This window comes from Meleagris gallopavo, chromosome 9 (assembly GCF_905368555.1).
Source record: "Meleagris gallopavo chromosome 9, MGAL_WU_HG_1.1, whole genome shotgun sequence".
Taxonomy (NCBI): Eukaryota; Metazoa; Chordata; class Aves; order Galliformes; family Phasianidae; genus Meleagris; species Meleagris gallopavo.
In genome coordinates this window covers 11,147,624-11,155,289 of record NC_139412.1, presented here as the reverse complement: position 1 = coordinate 11,155,289, position 7,666 = coordinate 11,147,624, and positions in this window count along the sequence as shown.

Genomic DNA, 7,666 nt, shown 5'->3' with positions numbered 1-7,666 from the left:
AAAAGCGCTGTCTCTCAGGCCTTGGATGAAACACCTGTGCAGTTACTCATCTCCCTGTGCATTCTGGAAGTAAATCCGGAAGGTGCTTTAGAAACGAGAGGCGCTGGAAGTTTGGGTCTGCTGGACAAAAAACAACGGATGGTATATTCCCTCATGTGTCTGGTTAATACAGCAAGAGTAAGCAAGATTTTTGCTTGTATAGGGTTAAGCAGTTTTTCAGAGCTGGGCATGGAAAGAAGCGTTGCATCATGCTGAAGTTGGTTTGACTTGGTATTCTCTATGTAATTAGGTCAGCTCCCAGCATTTCTTCTGAGAAGCTGACTAGCTTCTGTTCTGCAAAACAGAAGTAAACACACATTGTTGCTGTGGTGGAACTTGACATCACCATGCCTATAGCCCTGGCCACAACAGAGGAGGAACCTTGCTTTATCCATAGCTTCTTTCTATCCCTGATCAAGCCTTCTCCTTTCAACTCTGCTTCTTAACCCAGTAAGCACTCATGCAAGTCCTGTCTTATGTATTCTATGCAAACAAATGAGACCTTTACAGATCTGCATTCTTCTGCTTGTAATTTTTTGCATGACTTCTCTTTGCAACTAGTATCTTGCATGTGTCTTGTGCAAGCACACAAGCAAGCAGGAAGCTACAAAGCAAAAATTGCTGTTGACAAAATTTTATTCTGAATATCTAGGGTCACATCTGCCCCTCTTGTTAGTAATGTTCAACAGGAGCTGCTGGGAACTTCAAAGGCTTTTGTAGGGCACCCTTGTCAGACTTCTAATCTCTTTCACTTGGCTCTCCTGGCTTTTGCTGCAGCTCCAAATTTTGCTGACCTGAGATGGTTTTTGGTTTGACAAGGAATGGAAGAGATAAATGAGATCTTCAGTTTCTTTCCCTAGAGAAAAAGAAGAGGGAGAGGAAGACAAGGGCTTTCTCTAAATGGAGTTGAAGTAACTAAAAACCCCACTTCCCTTATAGAGACACTGTGGAAGGAATGTATGCACTGTAGATGTGTTTCAGTCTAAGAAATGCCTTTCAGTCTTGCCCTTGGAGTGTAGAAGAGTTCTTGTCCATATACACCTTGGTGCCAGAAGGGAAAAATAATGGCTTGGTCGTAATTATTCAGAAAAAGTAAGAGGAATAATTGGTGAAAAAGGACAGATGCCATCTTGTATGTCCAGAGAGCATTGAGGCAAATTTGTGTCGAGCTTGAGGTGGATATGTAGGAGGTTTTAGGTGGAGAACAGTGTTTACATCATGCAGGCATACAGTTGCTCGCTATCTTCAGTGTCTCAAGCGTACAGGGACTTACCATCCATCACAGTGCTCAAATTAACCCTTTTGTGGAACTGTGGAAGTGGCTCCTTTTGACTCTATAAACCCTTGCATACATTGTTGGGATCTGCTGGTGGTAGTTATCTCAGAGCATCAGTATGAGTTTCCACAGCTTTTAGCCCTACGAAGCCAAACATGACGTGGATGGGCTGTACTCTGCTCCTGGAGAGAATTGTTTACCAAGTTTCGTTAATGCTTGTGCAAACTCTTTGGAAGTGCCAGGTCCACAGATGTATGTGATGGTGCAACTTGGCCCTTATTATTGGAGAAGGAAAGCTACTTGTTTGCCTTAGAGCCTGGGGGCAGCTTGCTGAGCTGGCGATGAGAAATAAATAGGCATCTCCCTGCTTGCAACAGAGCGTGTTTGAGGGTGTTTCTGCTAGCAGATTGCACGTATTGTTTTACTGTCTTAGCAGTACCATCAGGCTGGCTCTTTTGCCCAATGCTTACTGACAAGACAATATTATCTTAATTCTGAGAGCTCCTGACCTCCTGTGTAGATATGTTTTCATGACTATGTGTGGTTTCCTGGTAAGATAATTTTATTCTAGCCCTAAACAGTCAAGTATATATGATTCTGTTCTGCTACCTGCTATTAGGAAGGTGAGGTCTGGCATTTCAGAAGCACTTTGTAATGAGGCCTCACGAAAAACCAGTTTGTTTCCCTTGCAACAAATGGGTGTAGCGATTTTACACCCTTCTACTCATCGAGCTCTGCTCGGTCTCTTATGAGGCTTTGCTTTTCGGTAACCTTGGCAAAGGCCCAAAATATTGATGTGTTGGGTGTCTTCCTTGTATGTTCAGTGCAAGATAATGGCACAGGGGAAATTGCTACCCAAAAGACAGGAGATATTTATGTGGAGTTCAGTACTCTGGAGTGGTGGGAACTCATTTTTCATGATGAGACTCAAATTCTAAATATATTTTAACTGCTCAAATACAAACTGGACTGGTCAGAGAGTGGCAGAAGTCCACTGCTGTCAGCAGAATAACAAGAATTGCTCTGCTGCTCCATACAACCCCCTCTCTATAAAGCTGACTGCCTGGATTTCAAAAGTTCAGCAGCTCCCTGCCTTGTAGATGTTGCAGTTTCTAAAGGTACACGACCTGCAGCTCTGCAAGGGAACGCACTGCGGAGTTACGCCAGCTGGTTTTAGACTGGCTGTCTCTGGAGGTGGTAGGAGCATGCCCTTGGCAGCAGGAGCTTAGGACAGGCTGATTTATCCTACCTAAAAGAGTGCACAGTAGCTACATATTAGAGGCCAACTTGCCAGCCTGAGCTCCCTCATCGCTGGTTGTGGCTCTGGTGTTCTCTTTGGGACAGCTTCTGGATTTCTTAGGGAAACAGAGAGCTCATCTGCTGGAGTATTTACTGCCATTGTTCCTTTAAAAACAAAGACAGCTCGCTTGCAAACTCAAAAAGCTCAACGTATCTTGTTGAAGCACAGTCCTCCTTAGTTTTTCTATTTCCTGGATGAATGTGTCCTTCATGCTTGCTACATTCTATCCTTGAAAAGTTCTCCCATACTATAGTCAAATCACTCCTATTTTTTTCTTTTCTTTTTTTTTTTTTCTTTTTACCTATGCTGTCTGAGTTCTTTAAATCTCTTGCTGTTAGGCATTCTCTCCAGTCTATAAATGGTTTCTGTGTCTGCAGCTTCCTTGTGTGATGTAATTCTTATGCTTGCTGATTCCAAGTGATCTGCTTTGTACTAAGGAATATAAAGAAGTAATATAAGCAGTGGTGAAATAAGCATTAAGCAGTCTTAACTGAGGAATCTTTGGGAGGTGCTTGTGCTTTTCTTGTAAAGGAGTTGCAGTGAGAATCCATTTCCTCATAAAATCAGATACTCTGGGCTGAAATTTACCTGTAGCTGTTACAGAAAAACCATGTTGCCTAACTGGAGATGGAAAAAAGTTCTTCTAACCTGTTGCCTCCTCCCTTCCCTACTGGAGGAACGTGTGTACCTCTGGAAAAGGTTGTTGAAACAGCAGTACAAACCTCTCCTGTGTGGGGCTGGGCTGTCTCCAGCACAGCTGGATGGCAGCTTGACCACACCTTTGGCTCCTGGTCTGAGGAGAGAGTCCAGATCTGCAGCAGGTTGGAGTGTTTCTAAGCCAGACCCCATGGATTTTAAACTTGTACAGATGAAAAAGGCCCTTCTTGGATTCTACTCCTGTACTGATGAAGATAAGGGACTTCTGTTGATGTAGCACATTCAGGGTTTGCTCCAGAGGTATGCAGGTGAACGCTGATATTTCCAGATGAGGCTGGCCCTGCTGGTGAGACTGAGCTTGGTGCATTTGTCCTGAAGTTTCATGAATATGTCAGTATTTAACTGCTACTTCTTGCAGGGTTAAGAGTTATATTTTTTTTGGCATCTCAGCATCAGGCTTGTAGTTGTTGCTGTATATGTTTGTGAATGAAAGGGACAAAAAAGGCCTGATTTCACTCCACCTACACACAGGCATGTGCATACACACTGCATGTTTATATTAGAAACCACACATAAGAATTCCTTCCTTTTGGAGTCTATGCTAAAGCTGCTTCTAAAAGCTAGAAGAAAAAAAGAGATTCCTGATCTGCTTGTGTCAGTATATGTCTGAAGTTAAATAAATTAACTTTCCTTACAGATTTACTGTGATCTTTCAGCTTCTGGTCTGCAGCAACCTGCAAGTGCTGCATCTGAGCGACCCTATGGTGTGCAGCTCTTCCAGTCTCACACAGGCCTGCCCCTGGCTGGCAATAAAAACCTTCTGCCTCTGGCCACTGCTGTAATTTTGAAATGCCATGTCATTAGAAACTGAATATGCTCCTGTAATTATGAAGAATACCCATCAGGGATTCTGTGCCTGCTGGTGTGAGTGACGTTCACCTATACTTTGGAAAGAGGTTTATCTAAGAGCTTTTCTGGGATAAAACTACAATGATTTGTTTGAGAGTGATTGTCCTTTTAACTGTTCAAGCTGCTGCACACCATAGATGTGCTTGCTGAGCCATACTGCAATCCCATTGCAGTGTGGGATTAGTATGAACTGGGGTGACACAACACAGTTCTTTTGATCTGGGCAGAGTATGAAAACCTTTTTTTAAAGAAAAAGGATTCTCTCTCTCCTTACTGAGAAATAAAAGAGAAAGCTGCAATTTATGTTAATATATTTGTATACTAACATGTATACACATGTATATTACATTTCCAGTGCTGTTCGTTATCTCTTGCCCTCTGGCATCGTCCTGGTCTAGGAAAGAAAGACAGAAAGTCCATCTCCATGGTCTCCTAATCCTGGAAACAACAGCTCATGAGATTTTCCCCTTTTCTGATTTTTAAAAGCATACCATCTCTTTCTTTGGGCTGTTAAATAAGAAGCCTGCTCCCTGAGAGCTCTGCCACATCCATGCTGTGCCTGGAGCGTCCATCTGTGATCCACTTCTCTGCTCCTCTAGTAACACCCATGGCTGGAATTTTCCTTGCTTTACTCTTTCTACAGGAAGTGGTGTTTGACAGCCATGTGCTAAATGGTTTCAAGGCTGCTGTGTGTGTTGGGGTCAGGATGTTGCCCCATGCAGAACTCATACCTTTGGAATACACAAAACTTGATTCTCCTTGCAGTTGCATTACTGCAACTGAAAGCAACTGCGCTGAAGGGCTGTGCTGCACCAAAACATGGGGAGAGAGAACTGGAACTGCTGGGTGGGTTGCAGGTTTATTTGTAACAGTAAACCAGGATCTTCTATGCACCGAGTGACGAGCGGGCATTGTTGGAATCAGATTCCTGCCACCCTGATGGGAAGCTGCAGTCCCTGGGCTCCCAGTTGCTGTAGTTGACTGGGACTTGACTGCTGCTTCTCAGCATGACTGTGAGCCTTGGGTAAATGATGTCATCGCTGTTGCTGTTTTTCTCTATGTAAGTCTCAGACATTTTGTATTCAAAACATTTGAAGGGATGTGAGTATCTCACTACTGGGGGCACCACATACATCAGGGGAAGGTGAAGCCATGAGTTATTTTCTCTCCTCGGGGCTGCAGTTACAAGTGAATCACGGTTTCCTCCTGTGATGAAATGGGAAATAAATTGAAGGAGAAGTAGATATAGTAGAATAAGGACACTTTTATTCCAACATAGATTGTCCATGAGTAGCAGTTTTAGCTTTATCATAGTTCTTCCTTGGCTTTCACAAACGAGCCTTAAATCTCTTTGCCTTCCTCCTAAGAAGCTTCCTGAGGCCAGTGTGATATGTAGCAGTGAGCGGGCAAATGCTGTCCTTCATTCATGTGTTGTTCTGCAGCAGCCTTACATCTTACAGTTTTGTTAGCCTGTAGCTGAAATGATATAGCTAGTTTGCACCAGAAATCCATGGCTAAATTAAGTGAAATAAAATCTCCTCCTTTGTTCCTTTTCTCAGGAGCATTGTGACAGGATCAGCCCAGTATGGAGAGCCCAGAGTGGGATTGAGGTGCCAGCAAATGCTAGTGTGTATTTCTAAAAGAGAAAGGCTATGTGAGGTCAGTACTGAGTCACTGGGGCTTCTAGGTGGCATCAGGAGGTGAAACACAGGAGAATGAAACGTGAGGAGCTTTCAGAAAGTTGACAATGACAGGCTAGATTGGGGGTAGTTCATGTTGAGTGGAAAGATGTGTCTTTCTTGGCATTTCTGCATATCTCACTTGGCTACATGCTGTGCAACAAGTCTTTTACCAGCAGCTTGAGCATCCAAGTTGTGATAGAGTTGCCAGCTCAGAAATGTATTCTTTGCTTTTCTACCTTTCTACCACACCCTGAGTTTAAGACCTGTCTTTATATCACAAAGGCTTTGTATGTATACTTGGACCAGTATTTTCAAGCTAGAAACAAAGTATTATTTATCATACTACGCTCATCTCCTTTAGTTAATTAAAAAAGCAATTCTTTGCTGCATTTCTTTCTTCTGAGGAAGAAAGCAATGTTGACAGATGTCATCACAACTGATATTTTAGCCTGTATTTGTACCAGTTCCACAAAGTTTGTCTGCAGCTAAGTAGAACTTGGATGTATTGTTTTAGAATTTTTTCTGTTTGTTTTTTGTTTTTTGTTTACTGTCATGGTGCTCATAATAGATACTTCTTTTTCTTTTTTTAAACATTCATTGCAGAACAGTGTATTCGTACTAGAAAAAGAATTGTAGTCCTTAGACCCTGGGGTGTCCCTTCTGCTCGTTTGGCAGAGGACCTAGTGCACCTAAAAGGCTGGCCAGGCTGTTAGTCACTATTATTTCAGGAAATAAACTGAACGAGCCTTCAGCAAAGGATGGGATGACTCAAGGGCTACTGAAAATAAAGCTGCACTGTCAGCTAGAGCTCTGAATCAAAAGATGCTTTATGGAGGTAGGGACTGATCTGTATTTTAAATAGACTGTTTCCTGCATTGGACACCACTCTGGGCACACTCAGGGTGTGGCTTTGTAAACATCACCTTCTCTCTTGTGCCTATCTTAGCTGGGATCAGCAGCAGCCTTTGGGGAGGAGAGCTCTGCTGATCCTGCGCAAGTAGATCAGAGAAAAGGATCTGTGATCGGAATAACAGTGTTGGCATCAGGGCTTTTCAGGCATTATTTCTGCTGTCCTGGTGAGAGCCAGGGATGTATTACTAGCTCTGTTATAGCTCATCCCAGCCCAGTACACTGGTGGTTTGCTTACTGTTCTGCAGCAGATCTGTCACAAAACTGAGAAGGCAGATCTTTTCTGTGATCCATCTACTAGAGGATCAGTTTGCAGACATTGGTGAGTGCAGAGATAGAGAGAGGTTCTAACGTGTAGGTGGTTGGGGCTTTACCATCTTTTGGTCATCCTGTGGCAGTTAGGGCTTCAGTCCAAGACTTCTCAGAAGTGCTCTAAACTCATGTCTCTAACCACAAGCCTTTAGGAACTCGCTAAAAGTGTGTCCAAGGGTGCTGTGTCCAAAAGACTGGTGGAGCTGGGCCTCAGGGAACTTGTGGCAACTACAGCAATTAATTAAAAGGGAAAATAAATTGAGTAAGATGATAGTACTCAACAACTTTCTCTGCATTGAATGGTGATAAACACACCTATGTCCCTCATTTAATTAGTTAAAATGAGCGGATCACTGTCTAGTGCTAATTACAGTGCCAGCCCCTAATGCTGCAAGAGTACCATCATTGTGAGCAACTTTCTCAAATGCAGGGGCTTGCCAGTATGTGAGCAGCAAAGGGGTGACCATTCCCCATTCCTGTGGGGTGAGCCTGTCCCTGGAAATCTTTGGTGATGCTTGGCCTGGGGAGAAATTCAGTGGGCTGAATTTCTTCAGGAGAGGCTGCTCTCTGCTGTCCCATTGC